The sequence below is a fragment of the Aphelocoma coerulescens genome, chromosome 4 (genome assembly GCF_041296385.1).
Source record: "Aphelocoma coerulescens isolate FSJ_1873_10779 chromosome 4, UR_Acoe_1.0, whole genome shotgun sequence".
NCBI lineage: Eukaryota > Metazoa > Chordata > Aves > Passeriformes > Corvidae > Aphelocoma > Aphelocoma coerulescens.
The window spans coordinates 9,142,330-9,168,383 of NC_091017.1; the positions used below are offsets into that span (position 1 = coordinate 9,142,330).

Sequence of the window (26,054 nt, forward strand, 5' to 3'; positions counted from 1 at the left end):
CACTTTGCAGTTACGGTGAGAACCCGTGAGTCCTTTGTTCTGATATTTGCATGTTTTCCCCTGATAGGTTAATGTTTTCCCCTCCCAGTTTTATGTGTGAAGTTATGTGTATTCATTTCCTTTGTTTAATATGCATATGTTCTAGAAAGCTCTTGGTTCCTCGATGCCCCCATTGGATCCTTCCCCAAGTCTCTCCTATGTGTTGTTCCCATTGGTTCCCTTACTGTTGACCCCACCTATCTGTACCTATCCCATTGGATGTGATCCCTTTCCCCGCCTTTCCATCCCTAGTATAAAATCCCTGGACCCTCTTACCACTTCAGCTCTTTGTCCTTGTCAGTTCATGGGGATAACCTTCTGCATGGAGCATGTATGAAGAGTCCCCTTTCTTTACTTCTTAGCCTCTGTTATTGCGTGCGCCCACAACAGTTCAAGGGGAAGCTCTTTTGGGTGAGGAGCATACCCTGTCTGCCTGCGTATATTTGTGTGTGTGTGTGCCTGCTGTAGTGTGGACGGGTCCATGGCTAGACCTCCGGGCTTTCTGTTGGACTAGCACACAGCACAAGGTTAATTTTGTTTCTTGTTTTAATTTTTATGAATGCTGTTAAAATACATCATATGTTCTTACCTGAATTTTAGTGGCACCCCTTAGATGATGCACAAACTTCACCGTAAAGAGGGGCCTGCAGATCAGTTCTGTTGGGTTTGTGTTGTAAAGAAGCCTTTGCTTTGTAAATTCTGCTTTTGGCCATGTAACTGTCTCAGGTATTGAAGTGATTTCGTGGAAACAGAAACAAGTTAATTCAACACAGTGTATAATTTGTTGATGATGTCTGACTTAATTCTTAAAGCAAACATTTTTGGATAAACTATTTTTTCTTCTTTTTTGTGCATAATTCAGTTTGCTGTTATTATCATCTGTTTTCTAGCAGTCCAAAAAAGGTGTGTTTTGTGTATAAGACATTTCCGATTGCTCTCCAGGCACAAGCATCTGGAGTCAACAAAGGACTTAAACCTTACTGCTGTCAAGTGGAAACCTGTGAAATTGGCCAAGTATTATTCACTCATGCTTGAGAGTACTTGAAATATGAACCTCACTAAAAAAATGGCTCTTTTCAAGCCCACCAGAAAGACAAGGTGAAAGAGCACAGGCCGGCCAGTGAGAAGAAAGGAAAAGACACTTAGGAGTGAACTCACAGAAACAATGCAAAAAACCCTGAAGGAAGTTGTTTGTAAATTGACTTCACACAGGTAATCAAAACATTTTTGTCTGGTTTTTTAAGCTTAGTATTTTTGTAGATTTATACTTACATAATACATGTCATATGTAGTCCAACATGGTTACATATATTCATACATAAAGGTGTAAAACATCATTCATACTTAAAGGATATTTTCCTTACATCAATTTTATGATATTTAGCCAAAAAAATTGCATATTTAGTGATGGCTTTCAAAATAGTCTTTGACCTCTCTTTCTGCCCTTCCTATCATTTTTTCTTTAGTTAGAAATCTAAGTTGGCTTTCATCAAGGACCTACAGCTGGTCCCCAAACATTGACAAAAGGGAGTTTAGTGTGGAACAGCTCTGAGATCTCTAATTCTTTCTTTGTGTGTTGTACTGGTTAGGCTGCACTATTAAATGAAGGAAGCAATGGCTGATAAATAAAATATCTTGAAGTCTTTTTAATTCTCTCGTATATCAGACTGCTGCTTAGCAGAAGGAAACCCAAACAAAACAAATCAACCCCTACCAAAAATCCCAACAACAACAACGACAAAATCCTACAATTTGCTCTTACAACTGATTCCAATTTTAGAGTTTTAGACTTAAAATTGGAGGTTTTTTATATAACTTTTTTTTTTTATATAACTTTGTTTTTTCTTTAAGAGTGAAACTTTTTACCATTTGTTAAAAGGCAAAGCAAATATTCAAAAGACTTAAGAGTTAGGACACCATGGCTAAACTCTCTGTCATTGGCAATAAAAGTTAGACCAGGCTATCTAAGTCTGGTATAAAAGTTTAGGCAGAGACAAGAAGCAGAATGATGGGTTTCCATGGCAACCTGCATCTCCTGCCCCATCCCACATGTGCTCTGCTATGCTCAGTTGAGTCTGAGAGTTTTGGTGATTGGCCCCTTCCTTCAGATGGGTGTGTACAAGATAAGATGATTTGTCACACAGATGGGGAGAGCAAACGAGAGGCATAGAATCACAAGATGAAGAATTGTGGCACCCTGATGAGGCTGCATGGATGATCTGGTACCCAACATTCCTCTGGAATATGGTGCTAGGATCCTTGCACCCATGGTATCAGCACTGTCCCAGCCACTCCTGCTCTCTTGCCCCCCCTTTCACCATGTTGACTCCAATGAAGCTGCCAGGAGTTTTGGGCTGTACATCATCCATCACTTCCTTGAGCTTTTGCCATATTTTTCTAGGCTGATGTGGCTGCCTTTGACTTTATTTTCTGGGTAAAACCATTTTTTTTTTGTTCAGAAATTTGCACAGTGTAACCCAATGTGCCCTTAACCTGAAGTCAAGGCTGAAGGGCCCCAGTGCTCCCATGGGGCAATGCCATGCTCCCCCCCCTTCTGTGTAGGAAAGCCGTCTTCAGGAACTTTGACTTACAGCCTTCATCTTCTATCATTCTCACTAAAATTGTTTCCAACCTTGCAGTTATCATAGTTGAGGCAGTGAATATACATACCATAACATATTTCATATGTGTGTATGTATGTTTGTACATTGCTGAAGGGGCATAGGCAGATATTTTACTGTTGACATGAAATAATGCCTTAGGCTGTAGATCGGTTTTGTACTTTTGATTTTAGTAAAGTTAATAGCAAAGATAACTGCCCCACCAAATCTTTGTTCATATGAGCTTATAATCCTCAGTTAAATTTTTCCCCTTAGATTTTTCTGCCTGATAAATGGAGTAGTACCGCCACCAGGCACCATTTTTACACAATTTGGGCAACATTACTTATTATCCTCAGTGATGGTGTCTTTCAGTCACTCTGTACTCCTTGCGACCCACATATGTCTCCTTCCTCTTCACTGGTTGAATCTCACAGTATAGTGTGCTGATGGACTCAAGGAAAAGGGAAACATATCTGTATTTGCTTTTAAGTTTCACAGTTGTCTGAATACAGAAGAAGCTTGTGGCAATTTATGCCCTGCTGAAATACAGTTATCTTAACTGATATATAGGGATTACCATAATATTTCCTATTAAGTAAATGTGATTTTCCTCCCATTTCCATAGATAAAAAATGGTAATGCATTATCGCCAGTGACATTGCAGGCACTGACTTTAGCTATGAAAATAAAAATCTAGCCGTATACATAAATAATGTTAAGATTGTTACTGTTATATGATGCTGATAGAAGTATTCAGTCTTTGTGATCCAAGGTTATGCTGAACATACTGAACCTTCCAGAAATCTACTTTAAAGATGCTTGTAGTTGAAAATACCCTAACTAGCTCTTCCAGTTTCAAAAGTTAGTGGGCATTATCATTAATAGTTCTGAGAAAGGCAACAACACAATGAATCAAAACACAGACAGCAAATACTATACAGTGTCCCTCTAGCTTTTTAATTCATGCAGAGTGACAAATACACTACATTAAACTGGTGCTTAATCATTGCTTATTTTCCTGTATTCCTCACCACAAAACAAAATTCATTACATGATAAATTTGTTACCACTCTTCTGGCTGGTTGCTGGAAAATTCTTTCTACAGTACAAAAACAACACCAGGGACATTAATTTATTTAATTACGGTGTTTTTCAACAGAAAAAACTGTGATTCTTTTTCTTCTCAAATTGTCACCTAATAATAGTTTGTCCCTTCAACTATGCTGCAGTTTCACTTCAGCTCTCCTGTTCCATTCCCTTTGTTTGTGCTTGTAAAGCTATCTCATCCCATCTCTTCAGCTGAATTATACTTTGCTGCTCTGTTTATGGGAGGATGAAGATTATAGCAAACTGACTTGATTTCTGAATTTTTGTCAAATTATGTAAATGTCTGCATGTTGAACCTCTTCCATTTCTCCTAGAATAAAGAAATGCCAAAATTCAGAAAGGAAGAGGAAGTATTTTTTCTGCCTGAAATTATGTTTTATTTTTTTATACGCCAGTGCATTCAGAGTTTGAGTCAATAAAAGAAATGGCATTAGGACAAGGAAGGAGTTTTTGCATTTTATCACAATGGTTTTCCAAAATAAATTTTATAGTACAGTGGCTGTTACCTGCTGGTACTATGAGGAGTAAATTGCACAAAGGGACAGAGCTGACTATATATGACTGGCACAGGAAAATATCCTACACTCTCCTGTTTTCCTTGTAGATTGTACAGCTTTTTGAAGAAGTAAACTGTTCCTCCAAAGAATGTTTTCTTGGTGCTTCATGTCCCTTTCAAAGCAATCTGGCTGCATCAAAGCCTCACTGTGCTCTGGTGAGGCATTTGCCCGTGCAAGCCTTCCTAGAACGATACATCGGCACAGAGATTTCTTGATGATAAAACAGAAACTTTCTTCTTCAGACAAAGTATTAATTTTAGGCTAAAATGCTACTTGATCATGGTCAGCAAGGAAATAATGTGGTTTTGTGGTGCATAGAAATAAGCAGCCTCCTCTGGAGCTGGGATCTGAGAGGACTTACTGAAGCTGGGTGAATAGTTTGAAATTGAACTGCAGCCAATGGAAATTGAACAGTAATTTTGTGACGATAGACTTTCCCCTCATACATGTGTATGCTGGGTAGCTTTTATTGCATTCGATTTTACAGTATTACCTGCTGCATTGTGTCAAAATGATGTTATACGTTGAATGAAGATAGTGAGTGCCAAGAACAGAAAGAAAGGAAAGAAAATCCTATTTTACAAATGCAATTTCTGCTTCTTCAGAGCAAATTGGAGCATGAGGGCTCAGTCTGATAAGAAATAACATATTTAAAGTACAGAAGTGGACATTAAGTGACTAGAGAATTGCATGACTCCACTTTAGTGTCAGAGTAGAAGCGCAATAGATGGATTCAGGAATCCCCCAGCCAAACATTCCTTCTCCATTTATTTGCCAAAGTGATACGAAGTTATCATTGTCCTACTGCTTATCCCTGTCTCTGCTTATAGAAAGTGGTTTAACATGGCTGTGAAAAGGAACCTTGTATTTGAGAAAGGTATGACCCAGTATTACCTGAGAACACTTAAGTAACTGTTGAAGCTTAAATACTTCATCACATTTCAAAAAATGCTATTAAAACATGTGTTTTGTGATGAAATAGACTGCTTGTGTCCAGTTGTATAACCTATGTAATTTCATTACTTTATCTCAGAAGTTATGCTTATTTTATTCCTTTATCAACAGCCTAGCTACTCTGAATTTTCAAATGTTGATGATGGTCCCTTCTGGAGAAAATCAGAGAGTTCAGATTAAATTACATGAAAACACACTTTTACTCCTGATTTTATTTTCTTATGTCCATTTGCTTGTTTGTTCACTTGCCTTTTGTGTTCATTTGTAATAGAATAATGATGTAATCACATACTGTTTAAAAGGCACATCATACAGCTTCATGACCCTGTTTTAAAAATGTTTCTTCAAAGTCTTTGAGTTTCATTATTGGTTTTTTTACTTTCCTGTACAAAAGTAAGCAAGGGGGGGGCAGTTCCAATCAAAGTCAAAAGCCTTCAGGTTTGTGTAGAAGGAAACTGAGTAAAAGAAAAACTAAAAGAACCACTCACATTGCCTCCCTCAGCTCCTTCCCAACTTCTTTTCCAAATGAGATTTAACAAGAGATCAATTCCTTCCTAGTAAAACATTTATAGAAGCAGGTTTTTTCATGTTTTTTTAAATTTTATTGACCCTCCTTGACCTCTCCAATAAATAAACCAGTTGACCCTTCCAATACATAAACCAGAGGTAGATTAAGAAATAAAATAAACATTTTTCCATTATATTTTTATGGAAATGAAATATTTATGATGAATGTGAGCAGCACTTATGTGGTGAACATTTTCCAGTCTTTTTATCACATATTAACCTACACATATATTTAATCAAACCACAAGTAATATCTAGTGAATTAATTGGCAGAAATGTCCTAATTTAAAAGAGCTGAATACAACCCTAAACAAAAAACTCTGATTGAAAATAAATCATGTGTTGTCACCTGTAAGAATGCTTAATGAATGTATAAGCATACTCTGTGTATATTGAATGCATAAGAATATTTTTTCAGGTTTGTCCAAGCTAGGTGTAGTTTCATTCAAGAAAATAAATGTTGTTTAATTAAACAAATCCTCGAATATGTGGCAATAACAAGTTGTAAAATCTAGAGCTAATACATAAATAGAGGAGATTACTAATGAAGAGGAAATTTAATGAACTAGGTTTTCTTCCTGATTGCTGAGGAATTTTTTTCTTGTATGTGTGATGGAGGGATTCAGGTGAGCTGAAGAGCGATTGTCCACCTGGATGATCCCCATTTTTGCAGGTGGGCCAAATGAAGGAACTATGGGCTGGGAAGTTGAGGTGAGGTTTCAGCAAAAAGTGATGTAAGTCTGTAATACTGTGAAAGTTTCTGGAAAAAGATTACCTGGATGACTTTGAGAGCTGTAGGAAGTTGTCATTGGTGCTTTGGAGCTTATAGAACTGCTGCTGATGGGATATGAGGTATGAAGGCATAAAAGTAGGTAGTGGAACTCACATTCATCCGGCTTATTTTATGGGAAATTAGCACTGGATGTTCTTGTTGTTCAATTTTATTGAAAATAACTGCATTGAGTAATGTACTAATGCACATTAATTTATTCAAAACATATCTTACTAGCAAAAGAAATAAGCCCATGGATACCCATAGTCAATTTAGTTATCATAAAACACTTTAAGCTACCAGTCAGATTTCTGTTTACTGGCACTTGCTTGCAAGAGATGGGGGCTTTCAGCAGTGGTTCACTGATGATGGTAGGGAGCACCTGGCAATTCCGGAGGGGTTTTCTGTCAGAGGAAAGAAAGGCAGAAAGAATATTGCAAAAAAGAAGAAGGAGGCAATGAGATAAAGGATTTTGTGGTGTGGGATGTTTTTATTGTTTTTAGCAGGCTCTCTCTAAAGTGAAGTACAGGGAAAATGAAAAAGTAAATGGAACTGATCTGTGATGGAGGCCTTGAGGCATTTTGTTCTGATTAGGAGTTAAAATCCCAAGGTGATGAAATTGTTAGAGGGAGAGTGATGTGAAGGGTTGGTGCCCTTAGTGAGAAAGCAGCCCTTAGTGCTGTGTGTGGGGGTGTGACTGAGTGGAAGGCCTCAGATAAATTTGGTAGATGCATGTTTTAACTCAGCTTTGAAATACCATTTCTTTTGAATTATATAAAATTGTCATCATAGCTCCTAAGAGCAGCAAAGGAGATCCTTAGTGTGGGGCTGGCTGTTGCAGCTCACTGGATTTGATTAAATGTGACTTCTAGTGTAAGAAACCACAACGAGGAACTGTTCTTATCTGACTGTAGGTATTTTCAGTAATTTTTAGTGCTGATGCTATTCAGGATTTTCATTCAGTGATATAATTGCTGCAAGCATTTGCAAAGGGAGCTGAGGTGATGTAGGCAATGATAATCTAAATTAATTAGATGGGATTTCTTAGATGAGCTTATTGGAAAATCTCTTTAAATGCTGCTGAATGTTAAGCTTTATGTGTAGGAATACAGAAAGTAGCTTGTGTTTATGAGGGAGAGCTGCCTGGTCTGAAATAAAGATTCTTTCGAGAGGAACTTGATGGAAATCCCAGAAAAATTACAGAAATTTTGAGCATCTGATGTGATGCTTTAAACAAAGCAGTGTTTATATGTGATTACTGAAAATCGGGGAAATGAAGCAGGAGTTAAAATCATGAAATTTGTAGTGAAATCACTGTCAGTTGTTATGCTGATTTAATGCTAAACTGGAGGATAAGGAAGAACTCAATCTGGAATTGCAAGGATACTTTGTGAACTAGAATAAAAATGTAACAGCATCAATGACTAGTTTTTCAAGTGTAACTAATGCTTAATTCAGTAATAGTTTGATACTACTTATTTTGCATCATGTTACCAGGTTTTGAATTTTTGTGGTTTGGTTTGGGTTTTTTGGATCCCCTAAAAGTGTGCGTACTTTGGATGGAACTTTTTTTTTGCATTTATACTATGTGCATATATGTACTCTTAGTTTACAAATACACTGTCTGATGTGCACCTATCCCTGCAGTATATCAGATTAGAACCTGCTGCCATTCAAGTATGGAGTAGCACTGAAGAGAGCAGCAGTTTATATGGAAGATAGTTCCATGTTTTTAGAACTTTTTGTAATTATTAAGCTCATTTTGGAGAAGGAGACTCACTTCAAACCAGCTTAGCCAGCTTGATATACAGACCTCTGAATTCCAGATTACAGCCAGTTTAATGCAGACACATAGAAGGATGTAGCCTGGAATTAAGTTTTAGCACAGTCTGGAATGTACTCCCTCTAAACCCTGAGGAATACTACTTGCCTGAGAAGATGCAACATAAATTCAGTGAATGTTTGCCATTGTAGTCTTGCCAGAAATATGCAATATTCTTCCACAAAAATGAATGGGTTAGTCCATCCTACATCAGCAATGACATAATAGTTTTATTAAGGGCAAAAAATAAGAAGCTTCACCAGGTAAAATTTCTCTGGCTATACAAAGAAATCAGTTATTATAAATTGAACCCAAATTAAAACTGCATCGAGTTCCACAGTGTAGCCAGCATGTTTTTAGTGTTTTAGCCAGGAAGTCTTGCAAGGTACCTGTGCTAATGGAGAGCAAACATTACAGTTTGGAAGAGTATAACTGGGCACTTCATCTTGCCTTATGTTGTGTATGCTTCCTAGATTCTGTTGTTTATGCTGAAAATGATTCTTTTTGTTTAAATTGCCTCTTTAAAGTATGGCTTTCTTTGCACTCGAAAAGCAAACATTTTGTGGCACACTCAAGGGATATGTTTTAGTGTCACAAAAAGCTGTGTGGGGGTGTTTTTGGTACCTGCTTGAGAGCAGGTAGAACACAGATATGGATGTTTGATGGTCCATTTACTTTGTCTCAGCCTCCTCTTATGTAAGATAATTGTACATTGTCAGCCTTGCAACCTCTGATCCTGTTGACAAGGATAATCATGGAAGTGTGAATGTGATCTCGAGCTTTCCCTTGAAAGCTGAGGGAAATGAGGAGCAGACCTGTAGCCCTGAGTGAAGGCCAGCACGGAATAATCTGGGGTACTGACTGAGGATGTTTGCTAGGAAACATGGCTGAACTGTGTCCTTACCCCATTACAAAAGGGATGATTTCAAAATCTGTTATTTTATGTAAACCACACAACCTACAGTAGGACATGTTATTGTAGTTCTTTACATCACATCTGCGCTTTCAACTTGAAGGGCCTTCTAGCATCCACCTCACAGCTTCAGTTTCCAGAAAAACATTTTCAGAAATATATTTATCAAATGTCTCTTTGGAGTTTAAAGCCTTTCTTTTTGTTCTTCGACTAGAATTGGAGAGGGGAAAAAAATATTAAGCAGGGCCACTCTCCAAAAGAATCCAAGTGTGTAAAACTCATAATTTTTTATCTTTTGCTAAAGGAAAGGGAGCATCATAAGAAGGGAGAATCACAGCTAAATAAGCTTTTGAATTGCTGTAGAAGAAAAGTACGATATTTATCTTACTCCTCCCATGTGGCTACAAAGGTAGAAGGGAAAGTCAGGATACAGTGTGCATCAAGATCATGGTTTTGTTAATTATAAGAAATCAGTTTGCCAGCAGAATCTAGCTTCTGAGTGTTCTTGGATTAAAAGAAGGGAACACTATATATGAAAGCTTTTAATATGAATTTTCACAGTAACAGTATTTATGATGGACATACCTTGCACATCTGTAAGCTTCCTGACCATAAAAATATTTTTATTGCTGATTAACCATTTTACTACAAAAGCAGAAGCCAATCTATTTATTGAGGGAATTCAAACTTATGATTTCAATGTGTCTTAGAAGTTCTCTTGTACATATGCAGTAAGCCATTTTGGTGTGCTTTGAAAATCAGGACCTTAAAATATATGGCTTCCACTACTTTATTTTAGTGGTCTGTCAGCTGAATAGGCAGATCCAGTACAAGGTCAGACATGTCTTTATTCTTCAAAGGACATAATCGAAAAAGTGAATATATTTAGTTATTAGCTAGGAGGTACAAAACACAGGAGGAAAGAAGTGGTACTTCTTTTCTATCTTAGATAACTGAAATTTTGGCTGTGTCTAAAACATCTGCATAGTTATTGAGGAATATACCTAATTTATGCTTTTATTTATTTTTTATGCTTATTTTTCTCTAATAAACACAGTTGTCCAAAATCATCATTAGATTAGTCTTTAAATTCCCCAAGTTTAAAAAATGTGTACGTATTACCTTTGATGCCTTGTAGCATGTGAGGAAAAAGTTGAGTCTGAACTGAATAGCAAACAGTTTGAGCCTGTGAGACCACAATGATTTGGGTTTGTTTTTCATCATAGAGGAGCCTATTAATAAGAGTTCCATAGGTACAATTCTCTTGTCTTTAAAAATTATCAGTTATTTTAGACAAGTAGATTTTATATGTGCACCGCAAAATTTCTGGCCTTTGCTGTCCTGTAAGTTCATAAACTGCTTATTTGTCTAGTAAGTTCAGTACCTAGTAGTTGTTAAAGCTGTTAAAGATTATTACACACATAGATGATATTAATAATTTTTAATCCACAGATGTGTTCTGTCACTTATGTGTGAACAGCAATATGATAACAATGGTATAGGAACTGGGGCAATTCTTGCTGTTTGTTTTTTTTCAGAAGGGAATTTGGCTATGTGTCACGAGTGCCATCCTTGAGATCAATTTTGTATTAGGAGATATTATCAAGTACACTGCCCACTTTGCTTCTCCCAGCACTAAAATTGATACTAGTGAGGAGGTAAAAATCAGGCTCCTACAGTTCTGACATTTTCTGGAGGCAGAGTACCTGTTAACATCAAAATTATTTGGGTCACTTCTTCAGCTAAAATAACTATTTCTTAGAGATTCTCAAACAATTGTTCTGAAGAACAGCTGCCCTGAGCATGGGTGATGTTGGAAATATGGATTATGAATGACTTCAGTTACATGGCCAAATTTCTTACCAGGCATGAAAAAAATGAAATGCTTATTTCTTATCCTCCCCCTCCTCTTTCTAGCTTATTTCTGCTATTAAAACTTTAATTTACCCTTTGCAGTAAATTATTTACTTGTAGCCAGTTTGTATGTTACTTTAAAGATCCTAAAGTGTTATTTTGAAAAATTTTAAAGGACGGGAAATCTCATGTGTTGTTTTATTTTAGCTGGAATTTTGTATGTTGTTCATCTAATACAAATATATAGCTGACTAAATTGAAGGTATTTTTAAACAATTAATCAAGTTTGAGTCAAATCAGATTAGATCCTTGGAGGAAAGGAAGAACTAATATATGCCAGCTTGTGTCAGAACCGCAAGTTTTCATCCTGAAGGACTGACATTTAACATCCAGTGCATTGTACCTTAGAAAATGTCATGATGCCAAGGCTTTTTCTTGGCCTAATCTTCTTTGGAGGAGTAGCAATGCTCTTTGTGTCTAGGGAGGAAGTTATGCTTTCTTTCAGACACCAGAAGATGGTTTTTGCAATTATAATCTTGGTAAACAGTAAGATCCAGTTGTGTGGTGGCCCTTTGAGGTTTTGGGTTAGTCCAATTTTAGGATCTCTGAAGAGTTTTGGACTTACGCTAAGGAGTAGGGCCTGATCAGGAATCCTGAAACATTAGTGGATGAGTGTGGGGTGTGGGTTGTAAATAGTTACAAGAAGGATCTTTCCATGTTGAGGATAAACCACTTCATGATTAGCAACACAAACAAACCGTAGCAAGTGGAATAGAAAGAAAAAAGAAATGAAGAATTTTTCATGTTTGTGTGTTTTGTCTTTTTTTCTTTTCTTTAAAATTAGTACTTTGTGTGTTTGAGCAAAGGTCTTGGAGTTGCAGTCAAGTCACCTTCAGTTTCTGGTGAAATATTCGTATAATTTAGGCACTAAGGAGGTAATGTGGAGTTTCTGAGATTAAACTATGCCAGGTACATCTAATTTCTTCCTGTGTTGGAGTAATGAGCCCTGCAGATCAAAGAGAAGCTGTAAAGTTTAGAGTACTTGATGCGATACTCTCATGAGCTTGTTAGGGAAGCTATGTATAGGTAAGTTCAAGAGTAATTAGGAGAAGCACAGTCTGAGAGTATTTATCTGTTAAATTCAAAGGTACATAGGGTGTGATTTTCATGGGAATTTCCTAGATTCAATTCTGTTCAATATCTTTCATTAATAACTTGTAAGCTTGGTGATTTTTCTATTCTACTGAAGTGCCAGGTACTGCTGTTGTAGGACGAATGTCAGGTACAGATAGAATAGCTGAAGTGCTGAAGTGTCCTGAAAAGAATATTATGTGAACTGACAACAATTTAAGTATAAGGTAGTTCCAGCTGAGTTTCTACTGATCAAATGGAAGTGTGAATAGCTAGTGAGGTAGAGCTGCAGGGAAGAGCAATAGGCTGCAGGCTGAGCATAAGAGTTGCCTTGACAAATGTCTTCGTAAAATGCAAACCTCTGACTGGAAGCAGTGAACAGGATGCCATCCATCTCTCAAGTAATCCTTCTTGTCTGTTCATACCTTTTATGCAGCAGTGTATTCAGGCTTGGACAGCACACTTTCATTTAATTCAGTCTATTTAAACTGTTTTCCTTATCCTTCTTTCTCCTTTTCCTCTCTTTCCTTATACTTACTGTATACAAAATCTGTGGGTCTGCTGAGTCTAGAGAAAGTGAGCCTTGGGTGACACAAAGTAATCAGAAATACTCTTCTCTCTTGCAGAACTTTGCATTAGAAGGGCTAATATATAGAAGGTAGGTTTTGTGAAGTCTTTTTATTAAATGTATGGCAAAGCACTCCTTTAAAAGATCATTGAATGCATTTGTTCAAAACCTTTGATAAGAAAAAACAGGCAATAGCTTTGTGATTTGGTTCCTCTTTTTTCCATTAAGAGCTTCTATTCCCTGTGTCTCCTTTTCCTGTTATTAAATGACATACCATTTTGAGTCTTCATTTAGCTGCTGTCATTAAAATCTTTGAGACAATTCCTCTGGAATGTGGTTCCTGTTGAAATGTTTACATACTTTATACAGTAACTGAAGCATGCAAGCCTGTTTAACTATGCTAGGTCAAAGGTGGTACAGCTTCTAGATATGAAGCTTTTTAGCAAGCCTTGGAACAATTTTATCTACCAATCAATATATCCTGTACTAGATCAAATGCCAAATAAATGTACAGCTGCTCTTTTTTAAGCAACTCTCTTGAACATAGAAATTCTTTCAAAGTAAGTGGTCTGTATGTCTGTGGCACTTTATACTGATAAAGTGTCTAATGTCTATATCATATCTAATGTCAAGTTTCCAGAAGGTTTTGCATTACTCACAATGTGACTGGCCTCTGGGAGTAACTTTCTTAAAAAAAAAAAAAAAAAAAACCAACAACAACAAAAAAAAAAACAACACCAAAAACAAAAATAGAAAAAGTAAAAAAATTCCTGTAAACTGTGATGGAGTAATAATATAAAGTTGATAGTTGGGAATTCCATTCACTTTTGGAGAATGTATGCAGAAGGGGGATTGCTAGAAATGATGAAAATGAAGAAATAATAAATGAGAGATGATGAAGAAAAAGGTTTAAAGGAGAAATTTTCTTTTTGGATTTACAGGTCTGCTTTCTTTGATCTTGTTTTAGTATCTGTGTCTTCCCTGCTAAATTTATGTGACAGATCTGGATTACAGAAAGGCAAATCTTTCAATAAAGTATTTTTATACTTGAAGTTTAGGGCACTAGAGACCAAATGTAATGTAAATGGCTTGAGACTAATACAGTGCCATTTACATCAAAAAGGCAACGCTGATTTACATGAGCTATGTGTCTGACCTTTTGTTCTTGAGAAACTTTAGAATGATTTACAATTTAATATCATACATAGTTGTTTTTCAAACCTATTTCATTTTAAATGTTTCTGTGATAACAGTAACTTTGCTTTCAACTGTCATGAAAGTCTGAACTAAAGCAAAGTATAACATAATCAAAATACATCAAAAATGCAGCTCATTTATTAGGTAAATTCTGACTTATCAAGTGTCCTTGAGTTTCTGCATTGCCTCTGATCTTACATCAAAAATTCTCCTTGTGCCTTCTCCAACACTCATTACTACTCATTAAGGGTTAAGATTTAGACACTGGAAGTAAACACCAGATTTTTGAAAAGCAACAGAGTTTTCCTCTTAGAAATCATTCTTTTCAGGCATCAACGTTAATTCAAGCTTTGAAGGAGGGCAGCCATGAATAGACATCATGGATACGGGCAAATAAGTTTCAATTACAAAGAATAACAGAAAAAACCTAAACCTGCTCATGTTTTTAAACTGTTTTCTCATGGATCCTCTCACGCTTGAGGAAAGCAGTTGATGTGGTGTTTCAAGCTTTGTCACTTAAGACTAAATCCAGTAAGCCCAGAAGGACAGTTGTGCATTTTTAGTAAAATGCATTTCACTGAAAGTAAACATATTTTAAAAAGTCTCTAAAATTAATATTTTGGAAATATTAATTTTATTATATATATTGTGAGAAATCCCTAGTCACAAACAAAAACAAACAACAAAATGAAACAAAAACCTGGTAGTAAAAATAGGTGGCCAATATCTACTGTACCTAAAATGAAAAGAGAAATTCCAGGATATTACTTCAACTGAAATTACAGCATCTCTGAACATTATGGAGCTTAGTTGTACGCCAACAGGACAGGTTGCTTCTACCCCTTCATTTAGGTGTCAAGAGAAGCAATGACATTCTGCTATTTGTCTAAAAATAAATTGTGACTTGGATTTCTCTTTAGAGAGGAAATGATTTTATGGCTCTGTGAAGACATAAAAACACAGCTTCAAAAGCAGACCGTGTTACAGGCTATATGCTGGAGGTACGGGTGGTACCTTACCCACCTTTCTCCAGGGTTCAAAGTACTTGCTCATCTGTGGAAGATGAAGCTGGGCTCATGCAGGTTGTGATGCAGAGGTTGGCAGGCTATGCTTGCTGGGGGTAACCTAAAGATTGCAAAACTGACTGTAGTGTGTATTGCACGTGGGGTGTGGCTACAGGTTGATGAAGCCTGAAGATAACCTTTCTTTAAACAAAACCCGAATTTCTATCTTTGCATTCCTCCTTGCGATCTGAGGTGTATTTTCATGTGAGATTTTAATAAAATTTTACATATATATATTTATATATATACACACACCTTCTCACAAATGGATGCACATCTGTAAATATGAATTAGTACATAAAATTATCTTATTTATTGAGATTTATATTAGTGAGCCAGGACAGGATTATTTACCCCTAAGGGAGCCTGGGTAATTTATTTCTTCCCTTGATTACCTGTCACAAGTGTTTGAAAAAGCTTTATTTATTTTTATATAGACCTCCATGAGAAATAGTTTTCCAGACATGTCTCCATACAGCTATTGTGACAGTCTGGGTGCTTTCTATGTGTTTGTTCTTTTTGTATGTGAATTTTTCCAAGATGTGTTTCTGTTTACAATTTGTGTTGCTGCAGTACTGCTGAACATTCAATAATATTGCTTGAGTAAAGAAGAGCAAGGGTTTATACTGCTGATGAAAATGGTGCTAAATATGTAATACCTCTAGAACATAAAGGGTGTGCTGCTTTTAAATCAAAGATACAAGCGTGTATCCTGTGTGCTGTAAATGACCTGAAAAGAAGGTGATGTAGGGGGAGTCAAAACTAAATACCTGTCTGAATGGAAAGGGGAGAGATGTGAGAGAATTGCTGGCTGGACCACCTGAAGACCAAAATCCACTTCAGAGAAGGCAAGTAAGATGTCATCTCTTTCTGAAGCATCTTGGAGTAAATACATTTCCTAGTGGAAACACTTAAGAGTTATAACCGAAATCTGTTGTGACGGAGTGGACTTTAAATCACATGTTGTTCTATATAAGAGCAATTTGTGTCATCCTGTCCCAAAGTGAAACAATGCATGTTCAGTGGATTACTCTTTTCCATTTCCATCCTCCTCCTCTTCGCCCAAAAAGGCAAGTCACAGGATTTTTGTACCATTTGCTGCTAATCTGCAGCCCAAACTGTTCTGGTCCAGCTTGCGGCCGAGCCTGCTTGCAGCCAATAGCCCCTGTTCCAGAGAAGCTGATGGTTTAGTATGAGCTAAATGTACTTCTCTGGCCCAAGGAGATGTCCTGTTTAAACATCAGCTCCTGCCTTGGTGCTTATAAATTGATAAGCTTAGCAAGGTAATGCCTTCTAAATGGAGAGCTCTGTTGTCACCTTCCATAAAGAGAGGTCAAGTCATGGATGAGCATTTGCATAGCTGCTCATGGTTCCCTCACCTGATATGTCAGCCTTGGTGCTGACTCTGTGGTTTGTGCTCTCTGCTGATCACCTGGATTGATGAAGAATAGCTTTACTTCCATTAGCATTTATCACTGTTTTGCATGCTTGTGCCAAAAAGTTTATCTTGCATCTAGTCCCCAAGCTACCTCCTTTCTCTCAGGAACCTGGATGAAATTTTCCTATGTCCACCTTCTTTTTTTTCCCTATGTCCACCTTCTTTTTTTTTTTTTCCCCTTCCCTTTTCGTGTTCTTTCCTTGTCTTTCTCTGGCTACAGCCTACTGGTGAATTACCAAGTACCTGCTTTTAGTAGTAGTCTTAAAAAAACAAGAGAGATGCAGAAAAAGGCAGCTTCCACCCAACTCTGCAACTTCCGTACAGACTAAAATATCTTTCTCTCTTTGCTCTTTTCCTAGAAAATCATTTATGTCAATAACATGGAAATAGCTAGTTCCAAGGTGCACTGTAACTGATCCCACTAATAAGTATGGTGATGCCAAAAAACACCCCTACCAAACTTCTGTTCGCCTGCCAAGTGATAGAGTATGCTATTTGTGCTGCAAATGGTGGTGTCATTAATATCCCCACTCTGGTGAAAGGAGGGAAATGTGCTTTAATAGTTTTGTGAATCCCAATGAAGTTTAAACATCGCATGTTCGACTTATCCCTAATTTCCTGGTTTTGGAGAGGTGATGCTTGGAAAGAAGAGTTTCCTTAAACTAGTGAGGAGTTAAAAAACAAGAACTGTCATTTTTAAATGGTGGGAAAACTAATTTGTACTACATTCATGTATATATACACTGAAGGATAATTAAAGAAGCCTTTTCTTTCCTTGGTAAAAATGTCCTGATCATGTAAAGCAACATCTGCAATTTTATCTTGATCTAAGGTTTTGACTGAGTGAAAAAATTACATATTTCACTTGAGAAGGGAAGAAAAGTCATTTTTTTCAAGAGGTTCCAAGCTACTCTCAAGGGCTGTATCTTGAATATAAATGGACATAACACTCCTTTTTATTTTTTCGTACTGCTCGTACTTTTTCCTGCATGCTTTACATGTTAGACTTGTGTTAAATGTCATTCAAAATATTTTCTCATTTATAACTGTTTTCTATAGCTCCTTGGGTAATTCCAGGCTACTGCCTTTAGCACTTACTGGCTACTGGCAGAGGCAACATATTCAGGTCATGTGAGTTTATTCAGTGTGAGATGATTTTTGAGCGAGAATGCTCAAGTGGGTAGCTTAATTTTAACATGAACTGCCAGCAACAGTAGAAAATAAGTTTTTCAGTGAATTGTGTTTTATTTTATTCTACTAATATCTGAATTTCTAAATTAAAATTACTCTATGACCAAAATAATCCACTGGTGCTCTTAGATGACTAACTCAAGAAATGCATTTTCTACACTTCCAGTTTTCAAGTCATAATCTTTCATATGTAATTATTGCAACCAACAAAGTATGGTAGATGTAAGCTTTTTAATTAATTTACAGCAGTTAGAATCAGTGAACTTTCATAAATTTGTTCCTTCAGAGCATGTACATATGGAGTAAAATGGCTAAATGTATCTAACATTTACCTGAGCTCCAGAAAGGATGCAATCTTTCAGTCAGGTTGATTTTCTCAACTGAGGAAGTCTCCAAGTGAGCTGATGTTTATGTAGCTGCAGAGATGTGGTGCCACTCAATTTTCTCTTTCAGAGATGACATGTGAACCTTGTTTGCTGTTAAGTGGGGAAATTCTCAAACCCTACAAAATTGCTGCTGCAGCAAAATCCTCTTCCCTTTCTCTGGAGGAAACTCCATCAAGAGATATGTGAAAGAGGGAGGCATGAGCACAGGGTACACCCCCACGGTTCACTTCTGTACTCTTGTTCTCTCCTCATATTTTTTTTTTTTTTTTAAGGTAGGGCTGATCAATCAATGTACTTAAAAATTTCCTTTAAAGACTTCTGATTCAGTTATGTCCTCATTAAATATCAACTATGGCCCTCAGCCCTTGAAGTAAACAACAAAGATAAAATGGAAGGGGTAGCATTTGGTGTTAGAACTGCCTGATGTTTTTTTAAACACAAGAGGATTTCAGCTGTGATTTTGCAATGAAACTGCAGGTCTTTCAGTGCAAGCTGCTGTGCCAGAAAGGATTTCTCCTACCTTTTTTAGCCCTTCTTGGTAAATAACAGGCAGAAAATCTTCCTAAAAACAAAACCAGAATACATACGCTTCCATCTGGCTGAAAGCTCTGCAGGGCTCTTGCATTATTTCAGTAGCTGTAGTTTGTAGGAAGTCTGTGAGGGATTGGCTCACAGGTTTTGCTCTTCTTGGAGCTTCCATGCTAATTTTTTTTTTAAATTGCGGGATTCATATGTGCTCAGATGCCTTAGAGCTGCACCATTGAAATCTTAAGACTTTTATCCTGTGGTGAAGCATAGAGCCCTGAAATGGAGTGGGGAGTGTGTATTTTTTTTAAGGGTTTTTATTGTTTTGAAGGGTGCGTGGCTTTTTGGATTGTTACATGTTGTGGTTTAACTCCAGTTGGCAACTAAGCATCAAACAGCTGCTTGCTCACACCCCTCACCCATGGGGGAAGAAAATAACAGGGGAAAAAATAAACCTGGTGAGTTGAGATGTAAACAATTCAATAATTGAAACAAAATAAAATATAATAATGATAATTAAATGTTGATGTTAATAGTTAAAGGGAGAGAGGTGGAGGAATAAAACCCAGAAAAAACAAGCAAGTAAAACACAATTGCTCACCACACATTGACTGATGCCCAGCCCATCCCCAAGCAGTGATCAGCCCCTCCCAGCTAGCTCCCCCCAGTTTATATCCTAGGCATGACATTCTATATTACAGCATATCCCTTTGGCTTGTTTGGGTCAGCTGTCCTGGCCATGCTCCCTCGCAGCTTCTTGTCCACCTTCTCACTGGCAGAGCATGGGATGCTGAAATGTCCCTGATTTAATGTAAGCACTATTGAGAGACTACTGAAACATCAGTGTGTTACCAACATTGTTGTCATACTGACTCCAAAGCACAGCACTGAACCAGCTAGTAGGAAGAAAATTAACTCTGTCCCAGCTGAAATGAGGACATTTTGTTGCTTTTGAGTTTTTTCCCTTCTGTCTGCAGTTCTGGGCAGTTTCTAGGAGTTTGTGACTAAGCATCAGGGAAGAAATAAGAGAAAGAAAGCAAGTTTTGGAAGTAGAGCTGCATAACACGATAGTGATTGGCCAGAAACAAGATGAGAGGACTGGTCAGAGAGGCTGGACAACAGTAAGGGAGGGAAGGAGAAGGAGACCAGCATGAAATGTTGAAAAATTAAAACAGATTCAAATAAGATCACTGAGACTTCAAGGTCTAAGCAATAGTCTTAGGTATGCCAAAGACCAGAGCCTCAGTTTTTCTAGTGTAACTCATCTTCCACTAAAATGTCTCTGCTCTCACTCGATTCCCCATAAAATCCTTTTGCAAGACTGCTGAAACCATTTTTTTTTTAGGAAAAAAAATTTAAAAGGTTTATTTTTTTAATAAACAGAAGGGTGTACTATGTCCAGATGTTTTGGATTTCTGTATGAAAGTATCAGATACCATTATAATGGATGTAGTAAAAACTTGGCTCAGAGTAGTTTATCTTATTCTAAACTAGACTAAATTTCCCAGCTGATTTGCTTCAGGTTTGTTCCCAGGGTTTGCTTCTTTTCACTGATGCACCTATTACCTGTCTATGACAGGCAGTAAAATGCAAATGGCATTCTGACAATACAAGCAACACAATGCTGTGTTGTAACAGTCTCTGCTGCTTTTGGGACAGCTCCAACGCACTGCCAAACAGCTTTTTCTGGCTAAGAAATGGAACATCTCTTTAAAACAAAATAAAATGATTCTTCTAACTTTGACTCTAAAAAAGTGTGGAGGAACTCTAAATACACTCTAAAAAGTGTAAGAGGAGATATTCCACTGGAGATATTCCATCTTATAATATCTAGCATTTTACACATAAATAATATTTAATAATTACTGTTAATAATTAATTTAATTGTGTATTTTTTTACCAGTTTCCATAGTTTTTCTTTGAAATCTTGGCTGCTGTGTTTGAATGTGGCTCTGGAGGCCAGGCATTTCTCTTAGGTGGGTCTGCAGGATGTGGCACATGGTTTGAGCCTGCTCCTGAGATTCTGCAGTGATCTGCTGGTTAGAGGCACAGTCCATCTCCCTGCATATTCTGGAGCTGAAATGTCCACCTATGGAGGTCACTGTCAGTTTCAAATCCTTTATGTAAAAATAAAATAGTTGTGGAGTGGAAGTTGAATCATTGAAAAGATTGGGAATGTGTCCCAAGGCTGTAAAACATGATTTGCAATGTCATAGAAAAAAAGAAGGGCTAGAAGGGCTTTAATTCCGGTCTGTTGTGACTGTCAATTAGCTCCTTCTGGTCTTACGTGAGTATAATAGGGCAGAGCCCAAACAAGGAAGAAAAGGGAGCACATTCTCTCAACATAAACATACAAGTACTGTTCTTCAATGAATTTTGTGCTTTCCCAAGGTCAGCATGACATTGAGCACAAGTAAAATCAAAGCATGTTCTAGGAAGCCTGTAACACTTAAGCAAAACTCTTTTTTTTCTTGGTCAAACAGTCCTGATGCTAAAACAGTGTCTAAAAGTCAGACATTAGTTTTTTCCCCAGGTGAATTTCTGGCAATTGCTATGAAATAAGTTTGGATAACAAATGCCTGTCCTGACTCATTAGGCCGGTCTTGTTAAAATGATAATCAAAAGGTGACTATTCCCAGTATTAAAAGTTTCTGCAATAATAAAGGCAAATTCTACCTCCCCCAATAAATCAAGACTGAAAAGAATTTGAAAAATTTTGAAAACTCATGCAGAAATATTCTTTTGAAAAGAATCCAGAGTTTCTCCTCTTCTTGCAAGTTTTCCTTCTACAAAGTAATTTCTATTCTGGTTTTCAGGAGGCTTAATGAATTTCAGATTTATACAATAGGAGAAACAATGTGATGAGAAATCTACTTCTTTCTTTACCTCTTCAAAAATAACTATTTGCTGCTAAGATGAAGTAACAGCTGCACTTCAACAATGAAGAGTAAATAAGTTGGTTTTATCTCTGTTAAAATTGCAGAGTGTTCTTTTTCTTTTTCCCCCAAATTCCCATTTCATTTATTTTAGAGTCCTTTTTCAATAGAAACCCTGAAGAACTGCCAAGCTGGCTTCAGTGGTGAGTGATGACTACAGATAACTGGGTTATGATCTTGGCTGAGACAAACTGGAAGCAGTACTAGCATCCTACAAATACCTACTGTTTCATGCTTTTCAGATGCTTAAGCAAAAAATCCAGTTATCTTTATTGAATGCAAGCAATGGATAAGAAGGAAATGTAGCATAATCAAATACCAGAAGCCGTTTTTAGGAATATGAAGTCTAAAGCCATTAAAAAATGAAGAAAGAACCCTCAGTTTTAATGCCACTAATGATAGATGATGTGTGAACAGCCTGCTCTAGATCTTTCTGGCTATGAAGAGCTGTGTGCTGTTGCATTTTGGATCTCTCCAGAGATCCAGACTGAGATTCTGCAACCTCTAGGTAATATGGTCCAGCATTTGACTACCCAACAGTCTGAAAACCAAGCAAACAAACACCACAATAAAAATAATTAAAACAATGTTTGAGCTGAACTTTTTTATAACTTATGACTTAAGTTGGACTTTTCATAGAATTTTATTTCTGTAATATTTTGCCCCTGCTCTGTCTCTGGGCCCTGCTGAAAAGACTGTCTCTGTTGTCTTTGCTCAGCTCTGTTAAGTATTTATGCACTGTGACAAGATCTCCCCAAAGCTTGCTCTTCCCCAGGGGGAACAGTCCTATTTCTCTCTGCCTCACCTCTGTCAGGTGCTACAAGCCTTGAATGGTTTTAATGGTCCAGCTTCTTGGTTCGTCTCCAGTATAAGGGTGTCTGTCTCTGTTGTACTGGGATGCCAGCTCTGGTGCCGACACTCCAGGGCTGAGTACAGGGCAGTTCAGTCAATAATTCCCTGCCCTCACTGTCTGTGTACCTTGTCAATAGTTAATCAGTTTGTCTGTGGAGCTATTTTGGAGGCATGTGACCAAACTGACTTGGGTTAAGGCACCTGTCTCCAAATTTGGGTGGCTGAGGAGAGGAAAAACACACAGTTCTGCTGCAGCTTTGGTGGAAAAGTAGAGAAAGCAGCGAGGGTGAGTATATTTTGTCTCAGGAAGCTGGACCTTAGGGAGAAATAAATCTGCACTTGGTCTATGAAAGATAGTCACTGAGCATTTTTTCCATAATGTTCCATAGGAACGCAATAAAAATTGAAAATTGTTTAAACATTTTTAATAAGCTAGAAAGTGTAAACTGAATATCCTGTGGTTTATGTCTACATTAAATACAATTATATAACATTACCTGCAACATCAAATGCAGCCACAAAATGCAGTTTAAGTATCTCCACAATAATAAAGGTATCTAATGTGTAAGAAAGTGAATAGTAATCAGCACATCACCTGTGAACCAATGTCTTTGGCAGTCACTGACCTTTTGGCTGGAATATGTAGAAGTACTGAAGTGTGTTAGTTTCTAGTCTTTTCATAAAATTACATAGGTTGTACTGAATTCCCACAATTAGCTGTTATCTCCAGAGTGTAACTAAATTACACTGTGTTTAACTGGGCTAAATAACACATTTGTTTATCCAGGTGCCAAATTTACTCCTCAGCCCCTGTCCCATTATGCCTTCTGCTATTCACAAGCCAACACATCTGCCTTGACATTTTTTTAAAGAGAGAAAGCTGAACCTAGGCATTCACTCTAGTATTATATTGAGCTCTTCTTTTGTTAGTAGATACATAACTTATTTAAATAACACTCTTCATACACTTATATTGCTAGTTGCACAAACCATCTCTTTAGAACTACTTTAAATTGCTATTAAAACATTTTTAAATTTTATAATTGAGATGGCAAGAAAACTTGCTTGAGCAGATAGCTAAGCTGCTAATTTATTGGACTAAGGAGTAAGAAACCAATAAATGTAATTAATTTACAGAGTCACTGGGTATATATTTTGGAATCTTAAGCAGAGTAAGTATATATGGTGTACAGCTCAAAATGCATTCCTTTGTTTACCCTTTTCTTCAGTGCCTGAAGCAGGTGGAAGGAAAAATTCTATGTTTTTAATTTTTTTTTTTTTCAGAGAGTAGGCTACTAACTTTGCATTCAGCAAATGTACTGGATGGGATGCAACCAAATTTAGGTTTTGGAGCCAAAAGACAGCTGTGGCATACTGATTGTATTTGTGCCTTCTCTAATGCTCTGACACATTTCAGTGTTTCCCATTCTTCATAGACTTAATTCACTTTGGGAATCTGTAATATACATGCAGCCCTGCTAAAGTAAAACTATTAAAGCTTATTACCATCCCCAGTTTCTGTGTTTCAATATGAATATGTCCTTATTTTATATAGAGTAAATATTCAATATTTTCACATGCATTGGAGTGTTAACTAGCTTGGAAAATACTGTATTTCATTTACTTGCAATTTATGGTTATGTTTTATACACCCAAAATAAAATCCCTTCATAAAATTAAAAAAAAAATCTCAGGTAACAAATTTTGCTTAGTTTTCCAGATTTATATATTAAACAAACTGTAATTGACTTAAACCTTTGCATCATTGGGTCTTTTCTCTCCTCTGCTTTGCATTTGTTGTGTGTCATATTTGGTGACATTCTAGGTCAGGCCTTGGGGAAGAAAGCCTGAACTGAAATGAGCCATTGTTTGTGGAAATGAAGTGGAAATCCACTCCACTACACTGAAGGAACTGCCCAGTGCCTGAAAGCCACACTCATTTCATCATATACAGTCTTCTGTTTTGTTTGAACACTAAGAATACCAACTAGTTTTACTCTTGATCCATAAAATATATTTCCCTGGCTAGGCTTCCAGCAAATTATTTTTCTTAAACATTGCATAAATCATTTTGGTTTCGTTAGGCAAGTGTTATATGTGATACTTATTTTCTTGCTGAAGAACTTAAACATTAAATTTGCTGGAAGAAGAAAACTTTTAGCTCTGTTGTTTCCTCTACTTATGCATTCCTGCATTATTTTGTGTGCTGCATAGCATTTCTGTAATATACACTGAACAATTTTATGTACAAAAATCTTAACTTCAGCCAGATGGATTCATCACTGGCACAGAAAATGTGACAGTTGAAGCAAACAATAAATTACTTTTTCAAGAGTATGCATTGAAGACATTTTTCCAAGTAAGTGTTTTTCTTTCATTTCCTTCCTGGAGCTCTTGGAATACTGGCAAAATGCAACTGACTTTCAGTATGAGCCTATGGAAAGCCTGAAACAACTGTCATGTGAAATACCTGTAAACTGTTTCTGTCTTTCTCAACATCATCTTTTATGTGTAGCCTAGGGGTGGTGTTTAACTATTGAGATGGTCTGGTAGTAGCAGCTTTAGAGAGTAAGCAGTTGAATTCTTTCAGTTACACAGTTTGTCAAATGCAAGTCATGGAACAACGTGCTGTGTTCTTGGTTCATAAACCTGTGCTAAGTGATACTGGAGAAATATTAACTTGGTGGTTGCATGAGGACTGACTATCTTTTAACTACAAGCTATAGTTATTTTTGGCATGCATGAAATTTGTCTGTGATAAGCCATGAAAACAACTTTGACGTTAGCACCAGATGTTTTCATCTGCATATATCGTCATTCTATCCATCTATCTATCTATCTATCTATCTATCTATCTATCTATCTATCTATCTCAAGTAAGAAAAATTTATTTGAGCAGACAGCAAGGTACAAGGTAGCTAAGTATAATTTTTCATTGCAGAAATAGGACAAGTTTTATACATATAAAACATATATACATATATACAAAGCATATACCAAACCAAGCAGTTAAATCTAAATAATTAAATACTGGTAAGGCTTGAAGTTAGTCTAAAACAAACTTCATAAAATCATGGAATGGTTTGGGTTGAAAGGGACCTGTAAAGCCATCTAATCCAACATATTTGCAATGAGCAGGGAATAGATCAACTAGATCAGGTTACTCAAAGGTCCATCCAACTAGACCTTGAATTTTTCCAGGAATGGAAATATCCCTCTGGGCAACCAGAGGCAGTTTTTCACCACCCTCACTGTAAAAAAACTTCTTCCTTATATTTTATCTTAAATCAATGTTCCTTGAGTTTAAAAGCATTACCCCTTGTCCTATCTCTACAGGCCCTGCTAAAAAGTTTGTCCCCGTCTTTCCTATAAGCCCAGTTTAAGTACTAAAGAAGAGTTTCTCCAGAGGTTTTTCTTCTCCAGGCTTGAACCCCACTCTTTCAGCCTGTCCTCGCTGGGATGGAGCACCTCTCTTTTCCTCCATTTCAGACAGCACAGACAATAAATGCATTCTGTTAAAAATGAAAAACCTCAAAGCTGTTAAAAAAGAAATTGAGATTCTTCTCTTCTCATGCAAC

The 26,054-nt window shown here is 36.9% G+C and overlaps 1 long non-coding RNA gene across 3 annotated transcripts in view; it reads left to right on the forward strand.

Annotated features, from left to right (window-relative positions):
• Window positions 1–341: 341 nt before the first annotated feature.
• The window catches only part of LOC138108940 (uncharacterized), a 31,483-nt gene continuing 5,770 nt past the window's right edge, over window positions 342–26,054 (forward strand). Inside the window, exons 1-3 of one of the 3 annotated variants that reach the window (XR_011150143.1) lie at window positions 342–566; window positions 982–1,251; window positions 24,302–24,719. This is a non-coding gene — a long non-coding RNA (uncharacterized lncRNA). Of the gene's footprint in view, window positions 567–981; window positions 1,252–24,301; window positions 24,720–26,054 lie in introns of those variants that run through there. The other 2 variants (XR_011150142.1, XR_011150144.1) reach the window with 2 other exon arrangements.